General features: G+C 41.3%; 1 protein-coding gene across 12 annotated transcripts in view; it reads left to right on the top strand.

Annotated features, from left to right (window-relative positions):
* The window catches only part of kirrel3b (kirre like nephrin family adhesion molecule 3b), a 159,730-nt gene that overhangs the window by 5,977 nt on the left and 126,598 nt on the right, over positions 1–27,155 (top strand). The gene's annotated exons all lie outside the window — the stretch shown is intronic.

Raw genomic sequence — 27,155 nt, 5'->3', positions numbered from 1 at the left:
CTGTGTTATTTTTCCTTGGAGAGGACAAAACATTGGCACAGCTGGGCCAAAAGAGATATGTTGGTGGCTTTAACAGTGACTGTGTTTCTTCTCTGCTAATCCAGGCCCTTCCCAGCTAAGGTTTTGATAGAAAGAGTTTTTATTTTTTTAAAATTTTTTTTAAAAACATGCTACTGGGATCAGTGATTGCTTGTAGAACACTGAGGTGGGTTCGAACAACGTAACGATAAGAAGTTGGTCCCTTTCTTGTCAAAATCATCCTTTTGCAAATCGGAGGCATTAATCAGCCTTTTGTTCAAGACATTCACACTGCGAAAATGTTACACTTAAATGTTAATTTTGTCTCACAATCAACCTCGACATATCATTCAAAGCTCTCCACAGGGATGAGTTTTTTTTCTTTCTTGCACGTACAGTTTTATAGGGTTTTGGGGTTATTCTCTATAGAAGCATTAAGTTAAGAAAAAAGCACGTACACCCCATATTTTACACAAGAACATGAAATTCTGCTGTTATTGTTTTTTTTTTTTTTTTTTTATTTAACGCAGTGCATCTTGTTTACTGTGCATGAGTGACACCACTGAGCTCTTGTCATGGAAACGGATAAGAAAAACAAGAACAAAAGGTGCAGGTGAAAATCTGAAATTTGTGAACACGGCTGCATGCGGTAGACATCTAATCATTTACTCCTACAAAATTAGATTTATATTGTTCCCGTAAATGAAGTAAAATTCTGTTTACTTTTGGATGTATCACGGAGTGTAAAGATCTTCGAATTGTAGTCAACTAGTGCAGTGAATATTGAAGTCTTTTTGCCTAAAATGACCGTCAGTAATGTTGTTTTAGCTGAGTGTCGTGTAAAATACACGCACGTACAAATATACTCACTTACTGAATGTGACCAGAGTTCTTCTGTGTTTAATAGAAACCTGCACGCAATCCCAAGCATAATTATTGGTATGTGAAAAACATCCATGCATGAATTGACCATCCCTAATCCTTACGACGGTGCTATCTGTGCAGATCTGCTGCTACAAGTTTGAGTAAATCACATGCAGGCGCAGCGCAGCGCAGTACTGCAACCGACATCATGTGATGTGTCCCACTATAACTTGATACATTTGTTAGTAAACCAGCCAGGCAATGCATCGACATGATTGTGAGAGGCCGTGTTAGGAAAGAGCCTAGAAGATGCATGTGGTGCTTCAGCACAGGAGGCACTTGAGGAATTGGGTTGCTGATCTGATAACGACTTCCTCGTGTTTGGCAGCAAGTTTCTGGGACAGCCCAATACTACACTTGGATGAACTCAGTCTTTTCTCCTCGCTCCCATTTGCTCCCCATCGCTGTCTCCCAGTTCCAACTCTCTCATGCCAAAGATTCACAACAATGGTCTCGGGGAAAAGGTTTTCTTATGGGACACTCCACATGCATTCTGTGTCTGTCTGTGTATACGTGTGAGTATGTGTGGCGTCTGTGCACTTTTAGTCTGCTCCGACAATTACAGCTGCAAGCCATGAATGGCAATATAAATGCAAATCAGCCTTTTAACGTGTACAAGCAGAATTTAGGGAGTGAGAAGCGTCTCACCTTTGGGTGAATGTGGATGTGTCTCCGCCTGCCATTACAACTGCTGTGCATATTTTACAAACTGGCAATAGATAGCATGTACAGTACCTCAATTTGTAAGCAAACCTCTGGGCTGTTGTATGTGTCTGGACTCCGATATAAGAACGAAAACTCGTGGGAACAGTTGTTAAACATCACGGTGTGGGACAGTCTCGCGTAGTGATGTGCCTCTGGCATTACTTCCCTACTTGTGTGTTTCCATTTTAGTGGATACATCTAAATTGTGCTCAACATTGCTAAATGGAGGGTCTGAGTCACTGCCATTTATTAAATGGAAAGGAAAACAGTTCTCTATGAAACCAGACACAAATGGTGAGAGGCATGGCTTGTTTAAAGGCTGTTTGATCTGGCACTGATACCAAAATATGTTTTATTCAGCAAAGCACATCTGACACAATAGCAGCACAAACTTGATCCAAGCCAAACTTTTGAAATGTGCCCCGGGAGGGGGGGGGGGGTGTTAGGAATGTGCAGCTATGAGAATGAAACATTTTTAACGAGTCACCCTCCCCCAAACACTTCCATACACTGTGTGGATGATGGGCATTTTTTTTCTTCCTTTTTTTTTTTTTTTTTTTTTTTCACCAGATGCCAAATGGGGCTTGAGCCACCTGCTGGTCCCACTAAGACAATTAAGCAATTGGGAAGAAAGGGCCATTCACTAGTGGGGATTGCAATGTTAACACAGGAGCCAGGAAACTGCCCCACATATAACCCATCCCCCACAAAACTCTTTTAGAACCACCCATGTTGGCACCACGCCCGTGTCTTTCATTCTTATTTGTCTATTTGTTGTCGGAAAACCAGGAGGGTTTGACACCAGTCTTAGAAATCAGTAACACGGGGTTCTTGGTATGCATGGTGATAGACAACCCTCCCTATTGGTCTACAGGCAGATTCAGTGTGAGGCCTGTGGCTCTGGGTCATTATAGTTCTTTATGAGGCAAAGCTTCATCTGGTAGAACGACATGAAAAAAGTCGCACGCACGCACGCACGCACGCACGCACGCACGCACGCACGCACACACGCACGCACACACACACACACACACACACACACACCTTCCATACCCTCACTTGCATTACCAAAGAGCAATCTGCCAGAGCAGAATAACAGATGAGATGCTGTTGAGTATGTGTGCTATGAGGACTGAGCAGTATTGGTAGGTTCTATAACATGCTATAAATAAAGGTCTGCATTGATCCTCAAACATTAATATATCCTAATATAAGAAAATCGTTTTATTGATTGTAAGCCAGTGCTTCTGATGTTTCTTTAATACGGTACTGCTGGGATTCTCTCTGCCCACTTTAATACACGGCCTTTTTTCATATGCAGTAATAATTTGGTGTCACAGGCAGGATCAGCTAAAGGCAGTCCCTATATATTTTTCACTACTCTGGGTCTCTGCCGCGGTGCATTTTCCAAAGTTTTAGCGCCTCTTTTATCTTGAGTTCCTCCTTTTTGAGCTCGGCTCCTCGAGTGGATGTCAGAAATTTGGGTAAACAAAGTGAATTTAAGTATAATTAATTTTTCAGTGGCCTCTCCAATATTCACTTTGCTGATTTGGAGGTTGAAGAGCTCTTGTCGCACTCGCTGATTTTTATTTTATTTTATCAAGTGCAATTTAATATTGTGGAGGCTGGCCCGGGCAATGAAAAAAAAAAAAAAAAAAAAAAAAATGCTAATGCACATTGGTGAGTTTAAATGATTTGCTATCCTTTCAAATCGGTTGGCAGGGGTTTCAATCTGGCTGGCGTCCTGGGGGAATTCACAGTGGTCATTGCTCAATCCCTGGGGGACATTAGTGCAAATCACAAAGGAGCACAGAAGTCATTTCACTTTTCCACTTTCCTTTGGCCAGTGCCCAGTGCTAAATGGCAGAGAACTGGCTCGCAGGACTGGGAAGGGTAAACGCCTCACGTCTCTCCATATCTAACCTTTTAAACCTACTTTAATCAAATCAAAATACAACAGTGCAGACCTATTTGAAAAAACCTGAAGACAAACAGTTGAAGAGGAACCAGAAGGCCTCAGAGTGAGCCAAAGGCAAGGCCATCCATTACTTCCTGTGCAACCAAGAGCACAGGGGCACAGAAAATGCCTGTGGTGCACGATGATGAACAGACTCCACATCAGAGATTGGATTAAAGTGGCAAGAGAGAGAGAGAGCCCTAAAAGCTATGCCAGTTTATTGAAGCCTTATCTAAAGCGATAATGTTACTACGGAGAGGCCCATGTAATGACAGATAAGTGGACAGCGCCCTGTAAAGAACCAACATCAGGCAATATGGGTATGGTGGATAGGCAAGTCCACCATGGTCAACCCATCTTCTTTTAAGAGCGGGAAGCAAGGCCGGTGGATACTCACGATAAAATGGACTATCAATTGCAGGCACCCTGGTTACCCTGCAGTGTCATCATCACAGGTGTATCTGGCTTCGAGAGGCACGGCGCTCAGGTTCTCTGCAATTTAGATCCCATTTCAGCACTGATACCCATGAGGCATTTCGGGGGAGAAAGGTAGAAATTGTATTCCTGAAATTTGTACTCTCCCTAAATGCAGCAGTTGGACTTAGGATATATGACGTCTATGTTTAAGTATGTCTCGTCTTTAAATAGTTTTTCTAAAGGGGGTGTGAACAGGAACAGTCACTATGCGCACAGATTATTTAGAGAGAAATAAGATGAAAATAGAAAGTACATTTAAATGATTTCATAAAGTCGTTGGGGGGGGGGGGCAAAGAAGCATTGGGTAAGAGTCCTTTTATTTATTTATTTTCAGGATGGCGAGAGGATTTTCTCCCTGCTGAAAGGCAAATGTTATCTAATAGTAGACGGATGATAGTAATGACAACACAATGCCTTCCAAGTTAAACCAAGATATCTAGCACTCAGGAAAGGAAGCGAGAGGAGAAGAAAGAACAACAATGGCATAAAAAGAAAGGAAAAAAAGAAGGAACTAAATCTCAAAAGGAAGTACATTCTTGTCAGAAAATTAAAACATATCTGTGTTTTGCAGCCTTAATCCTTAATGCCAGTGTATTTGTTGTCTGAGTAGAGTATTTGGGCATATGTGCAAACAAGCACAAATGCGATTATTCCTCACTTTGGTTGTATGCTAATTTTATTACTTTACATTGTTTGCCTATCTCACTCTAAACAGCTTTGGTTCAAAGTACTTCTCAATGGTTTTTCAAAGGACACAGTACTGTTTGCTTTGGGCAGGGTGGTGGAGTAACCGAAGTGATTATTATTTTTAAGAATACCCTTGTGTGACTTTTAGCTTATGTTTCACTATGATCTGGTTGGGAGGAGTCATTGCCCCTGTCCCGATACTGCGTGACACCGGCACAGCAGGGCATTAAAAATGCAGTAGGGCATCTAAAGATGATCGTGGCAGCACACAGTGGGATGTTCAGAGGTCTCTACCAATCCCCTCATCACCTGCGGTGCATGGCCCCCTAAACTTTCCCCCAGGTTATGAGTGTGAATTATTAACAAGGATTTCATTAGAAAATCCAATTTGCTCCGACCAGCTGTACAAACTCCGACACAGCCTCATTTGAAACATGGAGAAACTCTCTCATAAATTAATGTTGGATCTCCTGCAGCCCAACGAGTTTCCTCCAGATGGGTGTGCTCCACACTAAGTGAAGAGTTAATGGTTTGGAGTTTGCTGTCAGTCTTCATGTGTAGAATCTCTGGAACTGCGTAATGCTTTTATATTTCTCCTCTAAATGAGATCTGAGATCAGATGTGCAGAGTCAGTGTAATGAATTGCTTAAATATTAAACATTTGATCAAATTTAGTAAGTTAAAAAAAAAAAAATCCAAATCTTTCCTCACTCATTTCAATTCATGTAATTTTTGAAACCAATTTTCAAATCGAGAAATAATGATGTCAGGCATTAGCTGAAGGACAATCCTCAAAAGAGATTCATGTGGGTCTGGGAATTGGTATTGCTGTTGTTTACTCCAAAGCAGACATCTCTTAGTGTCTCCCTCCGCTCTGATCCTTTTGATCATCACCTCCGTATTGGATATAAAATGGAGAATGAACAGCACTGCAAAAAAGTGACTTTTAGAGTTCTGTGACTCTTTGAAGACTGCCAAACAAGTGTCTTTCATCTCGAAAACCAGCAGCCGCCTTGTACAAAAGAAGAACAGGACAAAATGTGAGAGAAAGGCAGTATCCTGGGCTTGGAAATGAAAAAGTGAGGATTATGGGGTCTCTTTGTGATCTCTTTTCCTCTAAGGCCTCCTGTGAGGGAGATGACTGTACTTCATGCAGCGTTGATAGCCGGGCATCTGTCGAACAACCAGAGCCTGAGGTAGGGCGAAAAAAAAAAAGAAAAAGATTGACCTTGTTTAATAGGCCAAGCACAGTCTTTCTAAAAAGCCAAAATTTCTGCCATCTTCATCGCAAACCAAAAAATAAATGCATGAATGGCCTTGATGGGTAATGCAGAATGTTCACTGAGAGAGGCGTTACAGCCTTCTTTGGTATATGACGCTTTCAGGTATAATTGGTTTGCTAATGCACACATGCATTGCACCGATTCGAACAATAGCAGACCACAATAGAAAACAAAAGGCTCATAGCTCCAGAATCTCTTTTTCTTGAATTAATGATGTAACAGGAGCAGGAGTGTTCCCCCACTGAGACATGAACCAGATTTCAACCCAGAGCTCCCTGGAGGTGAGGGCCAGCATCTCTGACAGGACATCTGGTCCCTGAGCATGGCCACCAGGGGGTCCATGTCACCACCTTAATTGTAATGTTTCTCTCTTCTTCCCCGTTAAAAACTAGGGCAGCTCTCCATAAAAGGAGAAGAGGAAAGGGGGAGCCACTATTTGTTGGGCCGTGTCGGCATGCCACATCATTTAGTCTGACAGCTCTAATAAATTACAGCAACAGATTGCTGTGAACAAACAAAGCTTAATGGAAATAAAGTGAGAATTATCAGCCAAGAAATAAAAGCAAAAAAAAGGAATGAAATTAGTGCAAAGAGAGTGGATGAAAGGATGTCAGCCCTACATAGCACAAGCATTACATGGGCAAATTGCCACTTTGAAAGATAGGAAATGTTTTGTTCTCATTATTGCTTCTGTTCAAAATGGAGAATAATGAGAGAATCCCTGAGCAGACCTGAAACATCCCTTATCTGACTCCTCAAAATCTGCCCCCTCCTCAATAGCTTTTCTCTTCCCTTTCTCCTTGTTTTGCCTCCCAGAAAAAAAACTGCTGCAGATTGTTTTGCTCTAGAGGACCCTTGCTCCATCAATTCAGCCAGGCCAGAGAAAGCCTGGAAGCCTATGTCGTTAAAATGCTTAGGCATGTGGAAGAGGACGACAAGAGAAGGGAGGAGGTGAAGTGGTATGTCAGGGGAAACGTTTGTCAGGTACTATCAGTATGAAAGCCGTCCATCGAGAGACCTTTGAAAGAAAGGCAGGTCAGGGAGGGTCCGCTTTCAGGACCATCTGCTCAGTCTGAGGAAAAAAAAAATCCAATTGCAAAAGGAAGTGCAACGAACCAAACTATTAAATGAAAAAGAAGTCAAAAATACGCAATAACCCCATTAGAAGTTGAACTGCCAGGTGCACAGTTAGTGTTTTCAAACTCAATTTGAAAGACTGAAAGCTCCCAGCTTGGCAAAGTGAACACATTGCCTTTTAGAGAAGACAGGAATCAGAGTATTCGTCATGGCTGAGTTATATCCATTTGATATAGTACAGGTAAAGCTAATTTGGCACCACAGGGAGTAAAGGTCAGTTACAGAGGTTTTACTCTTTCTGTGCAAATAGCTTTTTTTTTTTTTTTATATCCTACAATTGTTTCTTCAGATATTTTTGAGTCTCCTTTGCTTTCATTTTCATTCAGAGATGTTAGATTCCCCTGTGGCATTAGATACAGGCCTCCAAAATCTATTCTCACTTTTTTTTGTATTATTCATTTACTCAAAGTCTCTATTCAATTCACTGTATTGTTAACATTTGTACTAGTTTAATTCTTTTTTTTTTTTTTAAATGCCATCGTGAGCTTCATTACCAATGATATCCAGCCTTTGCTTTCTGTCCAAACGGGTCCCCAAAGATGAGAGGAGGAGATAGGGTGAGTACCATTTGGCTTCTCCAGAAAATAAAAATCTTTCTGATCTGAGATTAAGTGAAGTTGTTGAAGATGCCACAGGGGTGCTGTAGTGTTACTGAGTTAAATAGTGAGACATTTGAGCCCTGCAGGGAGGTCTTTAACCACAAGCTGAAGTTTTCTCTGGCCCACTTTGTTGGCCAGAATGTACTGGACCCCAGCCAAGGTTAGCCCGCACGATGGACGTACAATTCCATTGCTTTTATAATGAGTGCTGAAAAGAACTTGAGAGGTCAGACACAGCAAGACTGGAATGAAAACTAATTAAAAAATGTCACTCGGTAACAATAAACCAATAAGAAGAACGACTACTGCTTTATGCATGTGAGCTGCTTGAGGAAGCACTTAAGATGGAGCGAGGAGGGTTTTTGTGGGACAGAGGTGTGAGACATAATACGTGTGCCTTGGGCATAACGTACGCCACACTTTTAAGCCACACTCTGTGTATTTATGTCATTGCATATTCTCATGTCAGTGTGTTCCCGCGTGTACCTGAGTGCATCTGTGTATGGCATGTACTCGGGAGTTTGTGCACTTAGTCTCGGTGTGTATGCATGTGTGCGAGTTGGACGAGACCACGGAGGGCCGTCCAACAGAGAGCACTGCATTTCGAAAGGTGCCAGAATGAGTTTGTCACAGAGAGCGTAAACTTGAGGAGAAAGGGGACTGCGGAGAGAGAGACTTTCCCCAGGCACCCAGAGTCTGTCAGACTGATTAAGTCACACGGCTGGAGTGAGAGTTGGGAAACTGAACCAGACCATGCTAGGGGAGCACGGGATGACAGCAAAGAAATAAAGAAATAAATAGCAACATGTAAGTATTAACATGACTGCATATCACGTGTGCACTTACTTATACCTGACCCTCGAGACTCACGCTGGGACACGGCACACCAGCCTACGCCCCATCATCCCACCCCGCAGCTTCATCACCCTGCGGCGACATAAAGCAGGTCAGGGCCATCTTAAAGTTCACAAAATGCAACATGACAGGACAACTCCAACATATGCCTGTGTGACAGTGAAGCAAATAGATGACTGATGGCAGAGTACTGTGTCTTAAGGGGAACGAGAGAACAGACAGTATGAGGAATACTGGCTTTATGTCGGCGTCCCTTTTGCTCTTAGTTCCTTCGCAGGCACGCGGAAGAGAAAAGTGGGACATGAGCTGCAGGTTTTAATCGAACACACATATGGATCCATACTTCTTTTTGAAACATGAACACACAAACCATCAGCCCACTTGCAGGTCTGGTCTCTCTGTAACTGCTGCAGTATGGGGCAGAAATGCCAAAGACCTTCGAACCCTCTAGAAAAAATGGCAGACTACCAGGGCACATGGCTCTGTCATCTACCAGACAAAAAGATGAACTCTCGTTCTTTGTTTAGGGGAACCTGGCTGCTCTGAGTTGCCCTAGTTGCTATGTCTCTCTCTGTATCTGTCTCCCTCTGCCACTCTGTGGAGCAGCGCAAACCTGTATGTATACTGCAGGAGAGCGGCTTTGTTAACAATACTGAAGGCTACCCACATAGAAAATCTTTGGCACAAAGTGCAAATGAGACAAGAGATAGGAATCGCTTCCAGTATTGCCCTCGGTATGGCCAGGTATGCGGTAGATACCGCATACCAGCTAGAAATGTAAAAAGAAAAAAAGGCTAGCAACTCAACTTTATCCTCCCACGACTGGCCACCCCCATACTGAAATTAACATCACCCATCCTCTCCTCCGCAGGCTTTACAGTCCCACTGCTATACCAAAGCACAATCTATAGCACCTCTAGCATCAAATGCTAATTGCTAGGTATTCAAAGAGAGAAAAGGCCTCCCTGAATTAAGAGTCATTTACCGAGAGACTGAGTTCAGCACAGTACGGTGATGCCTACGAGCTAATTTCCCTGCTATCATGCATAGAACTTGCATAGGGCATTATAATGCAAATACAGACCTGGGCCTGGCTTTGCGAGTAATTACTATGGCAGAACAACAGAGCACAGCTAATAAGTTTAAAGTATTCATCAAACAAGAAAACTACCTTTGTGAGGAAATCTGGCTTTTAACTGTGTTCAGGCCCCTGAAATCAATGTGCACAAAACAGCACTTTGGTCTTTGCGCAGGTTTTAATTTGTCAGACAACAACTTAATTCACCTGTGTGCCTTTCAAAGGGAATTGAAACAAATACATTTCTCTGTATTTGGGAGCACTGCAGAATTTTCTTTTTTTCCTTCCATCTCTGCTGCAAACAAAGGGGGCAGTGTGCGTCTTTGATCAAGGGGCACGTCTATGTTGACGACAATAAGAAATCTGCAGGCTGTCCCAAGAGTGTTATAACCCTACCTTCAAAGTGCACTTGTATTTCCTTCCCAACATCCTCCTTTCTGCAAATTCCTTCACTGTGTTACTAAATCTTTTTTATTTTTTTTTAATTTTTTTATCAACATCAGTGGATCAGCTCAGATCTGAAACTTCTGATGACACTTTGACATTTTGGTCTAGCATGCTATATGAACAAACATTTTTAATATTTTTAAATTTGATATTCATGCCATACTGTTACTTAATTTACCACTGTAGTAGCAGCTTCATTTCTAATGTATAGTCACTGAGTCCACACCGTCATTTTCAATATTTCCCAGCGAGTGTGCGTGGGTGTGTTTTTGAATGTGATACGTGTGAGAGGCCAGCTCGTCTTTGTTCATCCATCCCCAGTTTTCTTAGGGCCATACACTGACACTGTCTGCGCTGCATCAGCAAGACAAGCATGAAGAGCGATTCTCTATGACTGGGACAGACCTCGGTGCTGTGGCTGGGTCAAAGTCTGGCCTAGTGGTACCAGCTGGGGTCCTCTGCCACTTACAATACATACTTGAATAGCATCATACAAGTGCAGACAGCATGTGGGGGTCATAGTGACAGACACTTGAAGACCACAGTGTCGGTGGTATCACAGAGCTGTCTGATCTATTTATTTGTACATGACTTTGTATTCACCTTGATCTAATTGACAAAATCATGATCAGTTCAATTAGGCACATAATGTGTACTTGTCTTACAGTTGAGCCTTGTGTTTTTAACATATAGAGGCTTAATTAGGAACCTTTCCAATGTGCGGCTTGCCTTAAATAAGACTTTAATTAAGACTCCCGTTACGCTTGGAGAACTTTCAAATTAGTAGGTCTTTGAATAGGTGGTGGACTGTCAGTCTTTATCATGGCAGGCTCTGTTTCTTGTGGTTGTTGTTTATTGTGTCTGACGCGCAATGCCTTGTAGGGTTGTCTTACCAAGAAGTACACAAAAGAAAACAAAACGTGTGTAATGAAAACACATAACACCTATGTGTTCAGAGACGTCTAGAAATGAATAGAATTGATCATTACAAATTATTTTTTGTTAACTCGAAACTTAAGTTACAATATGATAGCACTGGGTGGATTGAACAACAAAGTAACGAGAGCCTTGACAGTCAGGTTTAACCTGAATGAAGGAGACACTGGACAAAAGTCCATGAGATCAAAATGATTTCCCTTTCTGGCCATGAGTGTGCTGAAAAATCCTGAATCTGATAGAAATTTGCAGACTGGATTATGCAATCTGTTATCTTGTTGAGTTGAACTTTTGACCTGAGGTTGAGGAAAAGTCCAGCGGACACCAAAAACATAGGTCTGGCCAGTGGCTGTTGAGGAGCACCGTGTTGTTTTGGATGAAGAGACTCACTGAAAACAGCAGGAAAACCCAGTCTATTTTTTTTTTAAGCCAGAGCAAAAATGGTGTCTGCTCCATGTGCCAAGTTAGACTGATTAATATCGGAACCCTTTCCACTAAAACAAAAAGTCAGGATTCACTTGTGATCATTACTTGTTCACAGTTGTGTTTATTTACAATTAATTATGTTACTCGATAATTAAAGTGGCATTTTAAAATGTATTTTTTAAAAACCTCTGACAGGCCCTGTTCTGTATATTTACATGTTCAGTCTCACTGTCAGCTGGTCAATAAAAGAAAACACAACAGCGTAATGAAAAGAATATACCCACTGAGCCAGACACAGAGCCACAGAGCCAGCGCAGACTCTTTAATCCAGGCACCACTTTTTCTTTTGCTTCTTCTAGCGGAGTGCTCTGAACCTGCTGCGAAATTGAATTTTCCACCCCTGTGTGTACGTGAACCAGCCAAGCACTACATTGTCAGAGTACTCAATTAGCTCCCAAGGCGGAAGCCAAAATGTTTTTCAAAAGCAAATGTATTCTTCACAGGGCAAGCTCTCATTAGCATAATGCTTATATTCCTATAGTGAGTGAGAAAGCCTTCCCAAGGTTGAAAACAAAAACAGTCTGAAGCTTTAATCAGTGTCCCTCCATGCTATATCATACCACACTTAGGGGTAGAGTAGCCTTCAGTGAAAAGAAATGTTAACCTCTGCTTAAAATGTCTCATTAGCATTGGTAAATACGCTTCCTGGTGTGTGTGTGTGTGTGTGTGTGTGTGTGTGTGTGTGTGTGTGTGTGTGTGTGTGTGTGTGTGTGTGTGTGTGTGGCACCGAGCAGAGACAATGTGTTCTTATTTTTTGTCTTATGTGCAGGTTTTTATCCAAATTCACATGATACTAAGAAGAGTTTGAGTTTCTTGTAACTCATTAAAACAGATGTTGAAATACTCTTGTTCTATTTTCTCACTGGAAAAGCTGAGCATAACAGTATGCAGGTCTTGTAATAAATCTAGAGAACAGAAGAGATTCAAGCCTTTAAGACCTTACACTGCTTTCTGAAAGTGGTAAATTTGCAGAAAATGAATCATGTTGTTTACCAAAAGTGCTGACATTGAAACAGTTGGCTGAAGCATTAGAAATAATCTGCTCTGACAAGTAGCTAAACAGTTCTGCGACAAAGTGACATTGAAGTCACAAAACTACACAAACTTTTCTTCTTTTTTTCCCCCTTCCTGGCTGACTGGTAGAAAGGAGGCAATAGAAAATAAAAACATGAAGACAAAAGCAAGTGTCGACAACTGGAGACAGACACTGGCAATTCCAACTACTCTTACTCACACGTTGGCTTTTGTTTGCCTAAAGAGACACTGTGGCGGTAATGCAGTGGATGCGGTGCCGACAGAGGTCAGGGGGTTGTAATGTTGCCTGCCGGTGCCCTATAGTGCCCCCTCACTCTCATTACTGAGGTGCCACCGACTCCAAATTTAGAGCTCCCTGTGTTTGTCACCTGCCCTGGGCCTTGTATATCAACCACAACACACACATACACATACATCCCTGACAGCTCCCATCACACATACAAGGCATGGATATAAATTGAGATGTGGGGGATTTGTTAATGGTTTGTGGTAGTGGGATTGTCACTCGCACTCTGTACTGGTGTAAATTATGCCAACAGTCATTTTCACAGAGGGTCCTGTCACAAAAGTTGGGCAGAGATCAAAAGTGCGATCAAGTGTCAGTCTGCCAACACGACTTCATCTAAACTGGACTGCGGGCAAAGTGAAGTGACATGGGTGAAAGTGTTTCTTTATTTTGTTGTTGAACCTTATCTCTCACAGACAATTTTTATTTTTCTAATTTATTTCAGGCAAGTCTAATAACTAACCTTCCAGTGGTTGTAAAATGCAGCATCTGTTTTATTTTTCATGGACATATAATGGTTGACAAAGTTATTTTACGTGCTCACCACAGAAATTGTGAAATACAATAAAAAAAAACAAAAGTTAATGAATTAAATTGATTTCCTTTATAGTGCGGTGGCTATTGAAGCTGAAGCAATTACAGGGACGAAAGGAAGAAAATGAATGGAACTGGCTGCGTTTTTGTCCTCCGCAGAAGTCAGAGTTACAAAAACATGCATTAAACTTTGTGATGTTGACCATAAAGAATGAAACTGGAAAATGACCCATCCCTCGTGTTTGTATCCCAGAGGACTGAAATGTTGGTTATGTAAGCACAGGTGTGTGTGTGTGTGTGTGTGTGAGAGAGAGAGTGTGTGTCCATGTCTTTCAAAGTAGGCATTTGTGCCTGCTATAAAGCTTCTGAGCTAACCTTCCTGAGGCTTTTAATGGAGCGCACAGATTAGTGAACCCTCTATAAGGCAGAGACAGCACCAGGATTAACCTTGTTTTAAATATGCCATGTGAGAAAGATTGGTTGACCTCAATGTGACCTAGGCTTTGGACATACCATCACACTTGATAGAAACTGGCTGTTAATGGACTGCACAGTGCCAAGAAACACCCTGATGACATATGCTCATGTTTGAGATTAATATTGTTTGCCTTCCAGCACTCACTACTCGCTATAGCTTCAAATTAATTTCCTTCTTTGGCAAGTGGTTTTGGCCCCTGTCCCTTGGCAGACCCTCTCTGAAGCGGAACGTCTTTTTCCTCCGAGCGTCTATGATCTCATTTTCTGATCTGCTCTGATCTCACCTACCCAAGTCTAAATCTCTATAGCTGGATGTGCACAGTTTCATTGTTTCACATGTGTCAAGGCTTGTCTTTTATATTATTGAAAAGTTATATATGGCAGTGGAGAGAAGACTGTTTTTCTAGTCTGGTTGAGAACCCTGCGTGTCAGACGTTTCATAAAAATAGATAGATATATGCTTTATTAATCCCTCAGAGGGAAATTTTTACGTCACAGCAGCATAACAAAGTGGACATTCTATACAATAAAATAAGATAAATAATATTAAATAAAGATAAATAATATTAAATAAACTGACCTAAACCTAAACTAAGTAAAAAAAATAATGTTGGCATAAATTATTACGAACCAAGGGTGGACTTCAGGTCAGGAGTGAAATGGAAGCACTGCAGAAAGAGGGGAAGAGGGTACCATTAATCCTCCCCATTAACCAAGTCCATTGCCTGGGATTGGGTCAGTTGGATCCTCTGTTTGAGATGAGCTGTATTTCCTGAGAAAATGAAACAGGATGATGGAGATCAGTGACAATACCGGCTGGATAATCATGCCCAAATCACAGCCATCTGCTCTCAATCTCCACCCCGATCTACATGCACTACCATCAATCCCTCCCCAATAAATCCCTAAATCCCAACAATCTGTATCACTCAGCTTAGGACCTCTGTTAATCCACCTAGCAAGCCTACATTACTGGACAGGAAGGTGCAAGATCCCCTGTACCCTCCGTCCATCTAGAAACCAAATTTGACCCTTTTTTTTTTTTTTTTTTTTTTTTTTTTTTACACATTTATACCCATTTTTATACTTCACTTCTTCACTGATCTCTTACTCTTTGATGGCCTTGTAAATCAAGCAGGTACAAACTCATTTTCATGTGGTCAAATCTACACTGATACAGGAACCGCAGGGAACCGGACCAAATGCACAGTTTGTTTTTGTCCTCAGCATCTGTTTATTCAACGACAACTGGAACATTAATTTAAATACCATCAGCGCAGGGTAGGAATGCAAAACGAGGACTTGCTGATTACGAGGAGATGCTTTGACAGCGAGCCCGATGTGGGTGGAATATGTTATGCTTATGAAGAGATGTAATTTTTTTTGGATGGTGGGATTCAAATACATATTGCCACCAGAGGAGAGGTGGATGCCCTGTAATGCTACAACATAATATATTTCAGTTACAGAAAAACAACAACCAGCAAATATTGCACCAAAGAGTGTACAGTATATGTAACCTGTGCTCCGCTGCAAGTAAAGGGTCCCAGCCTTGTGGCTAAAGGGCAATTTCAGGGACCTGAAATACCAATTGGCTAGCTGTTGAGTTTGATAGAATGAGGAATCCTGATAAATGAAATGTACCTTGACTTCTCCTGATGAATCCACTCGACTGCAAATCTCTACTCCAAGCCCCTATTATTGCCTGAATTCCTACTGTTTGTGATTGGTGCGACCGCTATAGAGGTCACCAACTCATATTTTTCCTTTGAGCCCCAATGCAGAAGATGTTAGAAAGCAAACAATGGACTCGTACGCCCTAAAATTAATGAGGCAGTTTCTTCTTGATGCCTACAGTGTATTCGGTACACGTTTTCATACATAAAACGGTGTAGTATCTGTCAAACAAATGACTTGTTTTGTGCTTCTTCACCATTCTGACTAGTGAAATTTTGATCTGTACAATATGATGCATGTTCACGCCAACCGTGACGCTTTTAGTTAATGCTTCTGCTGTCATCTTTTTAGATTGTAAATCTGTGCTCATGAAACAGTAGGCTGACTGCAGCATTCCCTGGTTTTATCCTCCCTCCTGGGGCCATGTGAAGGTCTTTCTGGCTGTATACATGCCATGGCAAGAGAAGGATTTCCTCTGTTACTCTCAATATATCTCCCTTCAAAGGAGCATTGAGGAACAAGGCAAAGGGCCTCTTCCCACATCTTTTATGCTGTCACTTTCAGAGCAACAGTAATCATTGCTGCTGTTAGCCAAAAACTAACCTGCTCTGTTTAGTCTGCAGGTTCCAGTGTTTTTATTTTTTAATTATTATTACTGTTTCTTTTGTTCAGTGATCATTGTTTTCAAGAGATTTGTCCTTTTTTGGGGGGTTTGCTCCTTTATTTTGGAAAAGTGACAGGTTGTCTCGTGGCCTATGGCTAGTGGTGAATTCACCAAACACTATTAGCTTGCTACAGATTTGACAATATTGATCATAGTTGAGATAAATAGCATTTTATTTCAAAGCCCTGAGCTGTGTCCGTTTTTCCTTTAAAAAAAAAAAAAACAACAACTAGATACATTATAGATGTTTTAGTTTCATCATTATTTAATACTGTTTTGATGTTCAACTTCTCATTTTCTCTCTTTCACTCTAGTATCTTTTATGCAGTTTAATTTCTTGCCTTGTTTACCTACATTAACTTTAAATACACATAGCCGAGCTCCAGTTCTGACTGTAAACCTGCAGGAGATATACCAGGTCTTGTCCTTGCTAAACAAAAGCACTGACCGTCTCATTTAGGGGAGTTTATATTCTTCATCTTAAACTGAGATGGTGGAGTCTCAAAGAAACTGACAAACACCTCTGGTTTCCTTTCCAACAAAAGTACCCCAAGAGCATTGAACTTAAGTAGGATTAGACTTCAGAAAACGGTCACATTTATTTATGTAAGTCTCGTCTCTTGGTTCTGAATGGAAGTGTGCTTTCTCCAGTAGGAGTTGGGGCAAAAAGCTTCAAGGTCCCATTGTTGACTTGTTGTTGAAGATATTTATTACTATTTCATGCTCCTACTCACCCCTCTCATTGTTTATAGATACAAATTTTACAAATAAGGCAAAATACATCAACTGTGATAGATAATATATTCAGCATTTTGAAAGTTTGATTATATGTATTGCCTCTCACTGTCTGTTGGATGTTTGCTTGGTGTACTGATGAGCTGTCACTGCTGAATAATTCTGTGGATTAATCACCATAGTAGTTAAATCTTTAAGTGTTTAGTAATATATAATGACAAATTCAATATGTAATGTTACATTAAAACATCTAAAGAAAATGGATAAAGAATTGGTCATGAAACAAGGACCCAGACCAACAGAGTGGGCAAAATTCAGGGCTGACCGAGGTGGTGATACAAATTTACCCTGTGTGACAGCAGCGATGAGTCACTAGTAACTAAGGCAGAACCCTCTTTAATGTGAGCCTGCTGTAAGGCAAAGTTGTTGTTTTTCCCCCCAATACCTTTAAAAAAGTATTTACCTTGTCAAAATGCTGTCTGTTGCTTATGCAACACAAGTCTAACATACCGCCGTTTAACAAGAGCATCCCATCAGTGATCCCTCTACTCGAATGGTTTTTGCCTCTCAGCTGTGAGTAACTCAAGATGACAACCCAAGTTACTTGGTATCTTTTGTCAGCTTGTCCCACGATATTAAATCGGCTTTTGATCATTCATCGCATATCTTTGAGTTAAAAATATGTCATGAAGTGTACCCAAAAATACCATCTGCAACATCTGCTCAATATGTAAACAAACAGCCGCTGCCAGCAACCGCGGCGGATTAGCCCTTGAAACACCCTAAATGCAGTGCAACGCGGCATCCGTTCTAAACCTATCTGAGAAAATGGCCGTACATCTTGTGTTTGATCCGGCTCTGTGTGATAGGGAGAAGATAGGGGGGAAAAAAAACCCAGCAGATTAAGTCTACTTTTCCTAATGATTTTCGAGTTATTGTGCTTTTTCTTCTTTTTTTCAACGAGACGGTTTACAAACCTTAGCTCAGCATCTGGCAAGAGACAGTTAGAGCTCGATATCTACAGTCTGTTTCAGGAATTATCAGGATAAATACTTGGTTCCTCTCAGTAAATTGTCATATGCTTGTAGAAGGGATATGGAACCAAAAAGCCTGGACTTAGTCTTTACTCTGTAGACACCAAATCTTCACTGTGAGTTGGGAGTATTTAGGGTAAGTTGCTATGGCAATAAGCGAAGCAGGCCTGTTGTTGGGGGAATTCAGTGTGGGGCTCAATATGGATGACTAACATGCTGTGCTCAACTAGCTTTGTAGATGCAGAGATCATATCTTTATGCAAGATTGAGCCTTCCTCCATTTAGCATGAGCTGGATTAGATGGATGCACATACGCAGCCCTCCCCGTTTGATGGTGCTCAGGGTATGCTGCATGGGACACATGGAAAAAAGAAACTGACAGCAGAAATATCTCATTTCTGTTGCTACATCGGTGTAAAAGAGTTTTTTCTATCAACCCTAGAAAGTAGTATGGACATTTCATGTAGAGGCCTTGCAGGCTGATGCACAAACCCAATCTGTTGTTATGTGAAAATATAATCTTCAAACATGATTTAAGTGGCGTTACATCACAGGAGTATGTTACGAGCATTGGATTGTTGTTGTTTATAGTCAAGGCCTGCTGTTTTAGTCTGCTGATGAATCTTCACAGGAAAATAATCTGACTTTTAAAAAGGGAGAAGAGTGGTTAACAGCAATCTATTTTTAATCTGTTAATATTGAAGACAATATAACAACAAAAATAAAGGGATATTTAATATAAGAGATAAACATAAATTTCTTCCCCCACATTCAAAAAACAATAAACAAAAGTAACGAGCATTAGTCGAAGGATAAACAGTTCCAGGTATTGCTAATAACTCCAGCTTAGCTACAGCTGCATTTGATTATGTTGTTTTCATTTAAATTAAAAGCAGAAATATTTCCTTTTCTTAACCCTCCTCTCCAGGAGACGAGCCCGAGCGTTTCCAATTGGCACACAGAGATGCAAAGGACAGAAAGCGCCTGTTTAATAAATTGAATGTTCTGTGCAACATGCATTATAGCGCAGTTTCAAAGTCAAGGTGAGCATTTCAAGTAGAGGAACACCAACTGCTGTTCTTCAGTGAAGATTATCTGCAGCCAGCCCAAGAGCCATCCATTTAAGTGACTTTATCATTACCAGGCACAGAGAATGGATCTGCAGAGTGAAATGGAATAGCTGGGAAACTAATGGCACTTGACAGATACTGGTGAGATAGCATGCTTATCTTTTTATTATGTGAAAAGAAGGTATTTTCCCAGATCACAATGTGTGTGGTAGGATCTGAGGGTAGTTGTGGTGGGTGGTTTGGTGTGGGAGGTGGGTGGCGGTAAGGAGAAGGATGTAACAAAATGGAACAACCCACTTTGTCACTTTCAAACCAGTAATTTGTAACGGCCGGTTTAATGTTACTTGCTATTCCCTACGAAGCTTCTCTTCAGAAGGAAAATGAGATGGACCAAAAATATGAGTTTTTGCTTTAGGAAATTGCAATAAATCATCTGCATTACTATCATCTTTTTATTTTATTTTGTTTGCCATCCCTTTACTTGGAAGCAATCAAACCTCAGCTGGCTGCTCCCAGAGCAATAGCTGTCTATAATACTGGTGTGAACAAACCGGACTATCTTAAACCCAGAAACAATAAATCAAGGTACAATACCATGTTCAGGAAACAGCAGATGCTGCATTGTCTTATTTAATTAGTATAATGCATACAATTAAATATCACAATTTATTTTATATGAGATTTGTCTTTGTTCCTGAAGCAATAAGTTACTGTGTGCCTTATTAATTCTGCTACATGCAAACGATGATTGATTAATTTCCCATTTCCGGAGCTATAGGCTTCTGGATTGACAAGCAGTAAAAGTGACAGCAGGGTTGTGAGCCTCCCTGATGGTAGTCATACTGCTCTTTACGAGGTGGGTGGTTTCACCCCCGGATTGCTAATTACAATTAGTTACGATTCAATTACACAAGGTCAGTGACTAAATCAGTCTTTGACAGGCACCGCTCTGTGTCAAGCTACTGACTGAGGGGTACCACTCAACATGCACAGACCTGTAATTTAAATTTTTCCCCAAGATCTCAAGCACTAGGAGCAAAAAAAAATAAAGCTCCTGCAGCTGTCAGAAATGGAAGCAGGAAGAGGGCAGTAATATATAGGCTTTCCTTTCGACATCACCTTGTGAGGTAGCCGTTTTGTCATGAATGATGGACTGGAGGAATGGGGGTGTGCCTTTTCTTTTTTTCTTTTCCACACCAATCTAAGACTTGAGTGAGCAGCACCGGAGATTGCATTACCTCCCCACTGGCTGTTTACAAAGCCTAAGTGATAAGAGAAATGACTTAGTAAATAACTAAGATGTCCCTGTAAGCTCTCCTCCTCTGTGTGTGTGTGTGTGTGTGTGTGTGTGTGTGTGTGTGTGTGTGTGTGTGTGGTGTGTGTGTGTGTGTGTTTGATACACTCATCTACTAAACTGCTCTCAATTAACTGGGTGATTGTTTTCACCAGATTGGCCCCAGTGATTAGAAAGTGTGTCCCGTGCCTGAATGTATTTGTGTGTGTGTGTGTGTGTGTGTGTGTGTGTGTGTGTGTGTGTGTGTGTGTGTGGTGGTGGTGGAGAGGGAGGGGTGGGGTGTGTGTGTGTGTTTTTTTTTTTTGAATGTTACTCTGATCAAGGTCAGGCTGCAGGAGAGCCTCATTAAACGTGTAGAAGATGATATGTAACGTATCACTATCTTTGCCTGTGATGCTGTCAGGGTTGCCGACTGAAAACTGTCATTACGGGGAAATCTGCTTGTTTTGATTCAATAAACTGTTTACCGAGGCACACTGATCTGACTGGATATTGCTGATTATACACTAAAAAAGACCATAAATCTCACATCGGTCTATGAGATGAGGTACTTTAAATGCATGGCAGGACTTACTGCTAAACATCACGATAGAAGATGATTTTCAAGTTCTCAGTGTTCGCAATGCATTATGCAGTTTCTACTACTACTGCTATGTTATTGGTACCCTAATTTAAAGCTACCAAGACTGATAGTGGTTTTGCAAAGCATTTCTTTTTTTTTTTTTTTGCCTGGCAGAGTGCTTTTATATCCTCTGCAGTAATTGGCATCCATTAGTGGTCTCCTTGCTATCATTGCAATGGTTTTCAATATCATAACTCTTATAGCCATATGCTTGGAGTTTTGTATGTCCCTGAATGGCATAGTGAAATCCCACCCATCATTTTCCACTTCCACCTGGCTCTGTTTCTTTTGCATTTAAAAACCAGTGTAGTAACACAACCCAAAATCAAAGCTCGCCTCACTTCTCCTTGCTGCGCAGATTAATCTGAGGCACTCGGCATGAAATTAAGAATTGATTATTGTAAGACGATTCTGCTTGGTTAACTCGATTCAGTGGCGTTCACTCATACAGACCGACACGTCATCCTGTCCCCCGGGCCCCGGCATTAATTCTCTTAAATCTGTGCAGGTGACCTCACTGTTTAAAGATTTACACTGGTGAGACTTTCCTCCCAATGTCCTTGCCAATAAGTGCCTCGGAGCTGGCTGGTGACAGCCACAGCTCTTATTGCTTTAACAGATGAAGAACAGAGGAATCAGCTGGGCTTTCGTACATCTCCTCTACAATTATGGCTCTGCTCCCCATCATGAACTCCTTTTTTTTTTTTGTCCATCTAAATTTTGTTAAAGATTGGCTCGAGGCACGGGTAGTATGAGGCGAGAAAACGGCTTGTATTATGTGATGCACCGCATTGTGGTGGCAGAGAGTGACAGGTATGACAGCAGCACAAGTAAAAATTTCTGGACAAAGCTATTGTATCTTTGCTGAGCTGTGGTATCTCCGTCACTGTTGTGGCTTTCTTGATAATGCAGATGCCTCTTTTATGATGAACGACGGCAATCAATGCAACCTTTTTCTCCTGCAAAATACAGCAAAAATATTCCCGACTAAAGTACATCCAGTACATGTCAGTGTGAGTCTGCATTGGAACATCTGTGACACTGCAGCCCCCAAAAATAAGGATAGGTCACTCAGTGACGACTATTTGTATGTGAGACTGTTCGTGCCTGTCTGCCTGCCCGTCTCCCTCACTATTGGAAACAGCTCTGCTCACACCTTTAGTCGTAATCCCACACAACATGTGGTCCAGACAGGGGCTAAAATCTTGAGATAAGTCTTTGGGGGTTACGGATGACACACGGAGACGCAGTCGGGGAGCCTGACTGGTATTCCTTCTATGCCTCTGTCCCCATTTCCTTCTCCGACGTAGCCTTTCCTTAAATAGCCGTCTTTGAACTAATCTGTGGAAAATCTGTCCTGTAGATGATGATAATCAGGTTCTACTCTTTAATAAGGCAAAGCAGATAAATGCTGTCATGCTGACAACTATTTATAAGAGCCAAAGGGGGTGATGGTACAGGGGGGGGAAAGAGGGCTAATAGTTTGCGCTGTTTTTTGTTTTGTTTTTTTTCTTCTTGATTGAGCTTCATTTCAGTTAGTTAGGATAATTTTTATTGGATGGATTGGATTTTCATCTTTTCTAGTTTGTTTATTGTTTGTATTAGAGGCCCAATCATGAGTTGATTAGTTGATCAACAGAAAATAAATTTGATAATCAACTAATCATTTTCACTCATTTTTAAATTAAAAAAATGCTAAATTCTCTAATTCCTGTTTCTCTAATGTGACTATTTTCTGGTTCCTTTATTCATTCATGATAATAAAGTGCTTATCTTTTGGTTGTGGTCTGTTGCTTGGAACAAAACAAGAATTGTAGGCTGCACCTTGGCCTTTGGGAAACTGGTCTGAGCAACATTTTTGGGATTTTTTTTTTTTACATTTTAAAGACCAAATAGTTAATCGAGAAAACAAACGACAGATTAATCGATAATGGAAATAATGCTTATTTCCAGCCCTAGTTTGTACTTTGATCCACTTGTAGGTAAATGGAAACTGTTTCCATAGTCTTAAGGGATAGAGTATAACTGTCTAGACGATTTTACCTCAAAGCAATCAAAGGTTGCCTCAGGTACGCCAACTTTACACACTTCCCACGCCATCATGTTGTCAACCAATATCCAGCGGAAATAAAAGAAATGCAGATTTTGGCACTTTTGACCTTCTCCTGTAACTTAGGGCATTGTCTGCAGAGTCTAAGAAGGATTCAGTCCTTGGTTTTATTTTTATTTTAGGGTAAATAGTGGGTGGGGGTTAGGGGTCTCCCAGAAGAGTCCCAGATAATCAATCGCAGCTACAAGTTGGTAGCTCATGTTTTGCCTGCTCTTGACTGTCCTCTGCACCACATGATGGAAATCTCTAGTTCTTGCTCTCTTCTTCCTTGTGTCCCCTCCCTCTTCTCTGTCTGTCTTCTGTCCTGGGGCTCTTCAGCTCAGTACTCCCCACACTCAGATCTGGTTCGCCTGTGGCTAAAATGACCACCCTTTCACTACTCTCTCTGATACAATAATTCCACACCATACACTGTCCTGATATTTGTCAGCTCAAGGGGCTATGAGGGGGGGGGGGTGGCTCTGTCTGTCATTTAGCATGACAGCAGTGCATACTTATTTGCCATTCTATTTTGAGGCTTGATTGACGGGCTGACAGTCTTGACATTCCTGCAGGCGTTGTGGAGCCTGTTATTATGCATACATTAACATTCTGATAAACACATGGTTGGCCATTGAGGAAATAATTACATGCCATCACTCTACTGTCTGGAAAGAGTGTACTTTGTTGCGTGTGCATGCATGCACACACATTCATCTGCGCGTTTCATCTCGTAAATATGATCTCTGTTCCTCTTGTTCCTCCCCATCCATTAATGAGTTCAACAGCGGCACCTCTCATTTGGAAAGCACTCTGCTAAAGCTCATCATGTACTGCAACTCTCAGAACCCACGCAACAGCTCTAATAGTTTTTTTTTTTTTTTTTTTTTCATCGTAAACATACTTCCCAGCAAGATTTAAGAATTTAACTACACAAACCGCTCACTTCCCAGCGTTTGATGGTCTTTGTGTCTTGAACAGAGACGTGGAAGAACAGGATTCAGGCTTGTTTGTGATATTCTACGTCTCCAACAGTTTGGTTAAAAGGAAAAATATATGCAATGAAGTTTTTTAATAGTTTGCTTCAGTGGTAAAATGGTTTATGGATTTAGGCAATGATGGAACAATTGCGAGTTTTCCAGAGACTAATAACGCAATGTTTTCATGGCTTAAGAAACTCTCAGCAATTTCAAGAAAAAAACCAACCACAATTAGCACCAGTAAAGCACAAAATAGTATAAGTAAAAAGTTACATTTCATTCAGTCATCATTTATTATATTTTCTAGTCCATAACATACACTATAATACACTATGACACCTTTGTCAAACTATCACTTTTCAAAACTGACATTTATATTCAGGTTGACAGTTGACTCACAATGTTACCTTGCCCCACCACAAAGGACCCAGTGGGTTAATTATAGTTTGGCAAGCAACATATTGACCAACTTCCCAAAGGCTCTCAGTCACCACCTAAATCGAATTCTGTTCACAACACAATGACACACGGTATCAATCAAGCAGCCTGTATCTCCCGACACCTCGCATGTGATTGATGGGTCATGGCAGTGAATGATCATCAGAGTGTCGGTGGGTTGTCCCGCCTAATCTGCACAACTCGGACATTAACTTTGAAATAGGAGTATATAAACAAGGCACCTCATAGGAAGAAGAGAAGCCGTGCAGTAGCTTTTGCAATGCATTAGTATTAAGACTAATATTGTGTGTCAGGGTTATTACAGCTCCCCCCCACCCTCTTGATCTGCAGCCCCGACACTTTGTGAAATATACATGTGTCAGCAGATGTAGTATGTGCAGCTACCGGAGCTCTCCTAAAATACCTTTATAAAACCGTGAAGCAAACAATAAAAAAATAAAAAATAAAAAAGGCTAAGAGTTGCAAGTCTGGCAGAAGGTGTCAGATTGTGCTACCGTCAGCCAAGCTAATTTAGTGATAACTCTTGATATTTTTTTTTTATGCACTTGCACCTGGTACTGTGCACGTGTGTGAGTGTTTATACCTCGTGTGCAGTTAGCGTGTGTAAGTGTTTGGTATTTGGCTACGACTTGGGATCCGATGACCCTTCAGCTCTGAATTTGTATTCCTGTGAAACCTGCAACACCCATGAATTCTCACTCCATTGTCATGCTGTTTCTGTCTAAGAGGAGAGCCCTTTGTCTGCCCCATAGGGAGAAAAACCCCCTTGGTAAAAGTGCAAATGGCAACATGAAGTATGTCAAGCTGACAACTAGGACCCGCAGGTCCTGAGGGGGCCTTGTTGGTTAACTGCCGTCTACTAAGCCCGGTATTTGGAGCAGTTTGACTCCGAAGCTCCTTTTATCTTATGGGGCCCCCATTGGTAAATCAAAGACTGCAAACACTATCTCCCCTTTGTGCACTGAATAGAGCTCGAGCACTCATGGGAGAAACAGAGCTTACGTGAAAGAATACCTAATGCCTGTGTGCCAGCCAAGGCTGCCCGGCACCAGAGCGGAAAGCGACTGGAAAAGTGAAAGCAATGTGATGTGATCGTCAGGCTCTTTTAACACATCGTCCAAGTGAGAGCGGGGCTTTCAATTATTCAACCTTTTTTCTTTGCCCTTGAAGTGTACATTCTTCTTGTTTCATTCTCATTGTGTTAACAAGCAGTGTCTGGCCTGCTTCTGCAAGGATGTGGCTGTCACCACCGGTACACTTCATTGCTTTTTTGGTGGGTGTGTGGGTGGATAAAAGGCCGAAGCAAAGTGTTGTCGTCAGCTAAAAGCAACTACGGTGACAAATAAATGGATTCGTTGTTTTTGTAACACAGTCCTCCGAAACGCAATAACAGACACCTGAGTATCCAGACTCTTGAGGTTTGAGATACTGCCCATGTGTTGTGATAATGGATTTAGTGGGCAGAGTGTGTCCGAAGATTCAAATTTCTGCTAATGCACACAAATCTGTCATATTAGGTTTGTAGACATTTATGTACTGAAATTGTTATGAACACGGTTGCTTCAATGTCAGATAAGTGTGTTCCCTGTTGGGTGGCGAAGGTGAAAAACATGTTCTGCTGCAACGATTTGTTGTTTTCACCGTGTCACTTTTTGTTAAAGGGATTTCTAAAGCACTCAATTCTGAGCCGTGTCGAAATACCACTTGTGTGCTTTCAGTGAATTGTTATCATCCAGAAATTGTGAAGTAAAGTTTTGAGACATGTACAGTGGGAAATTCAAGGATTTGTCTAAATATTGTCAATATGAAATATTTGTTTGCCCATTATCAACTTTCACTTTGATGTAAATTCAATTCACTTTGTCCAGAGAAGTGAGTAGCCATCAAAATAAAACATTCAAAAAAAAAGTAAACGTATTGTTGAGCCAGATACTAAAACAGTACTCATGTACTCAGCAAGAGACTAGCAGGACCAGGTTGTGGTATGAGTACTGCAACACAGTGGAACAGATTTTCACCTCATCAAATCAGATGAGTTGGAGCCAAATCATAGGCTTTGTTTTCATGTATCATTATTATAATCTATGTCTTGTATCTTTATATTTTGCCATATAAAATGCCCTAAAGCACTTACATATAGTGTTAACTATAGAACAGTGTAGAACAGCTTTTTCCTCCTGACCTGGATTTCAACATTGTCTCAAGACTGGGTCTTCAACATGTGCCAGCCAGCACAGCTTGAGGGCTTATATTTAGACAAGACTGCCGTCTGCCCCAAAATTACTCATGCTGTGGCTCCCCTGGGATTCCTGTTAGCTCATCCACGGCTCCTTTCTTCAAAAAGGCAAAGGGGCTGTGACCTTTCCTCGCTGCCTGTGGTGTTTGTCCTTTGCATGGTGCCATACCTTGACCTTTTCAGTCCTTTTAGATTTCAGCAGGTAATCAATTAGTGGCTACTTAGATTATCACAGTCAAAGGTGAATAAGACTGCAGTGGTGCGCCTTGTGTGAAATATTGTTTTTAATGATTTCTGTGTTTTCCCAAGTCCCTTGGGTGTGTGAGGTGAACTGAGGTATGACGTGCATATCTGAAACTTTCTCTTTGTGTATG

The sequence above is a fragment of the Embiotoca jacksoni genome, unplaced genomic scaffold (genome assembly GCF_022577435.1).
Source record: "Embiotoca jacksoni isolate LCO1_2020_lvr unplaced genomic scaffold, fEmbJac1.0.p SCAF_14, whole genome shotgun sequence".
NCBI classification, from domain to species: domain Eukaryota; kingdom Metazoa; phylum Chordata; class Actinopteri; family Embiotocidae; genus Embiotoca; species Embiotoca jacksoni.
Note: the sequence above shows the minus strand (reverse complement) of the source record. Positions and strands in the feature narration are given on the sequence as shown.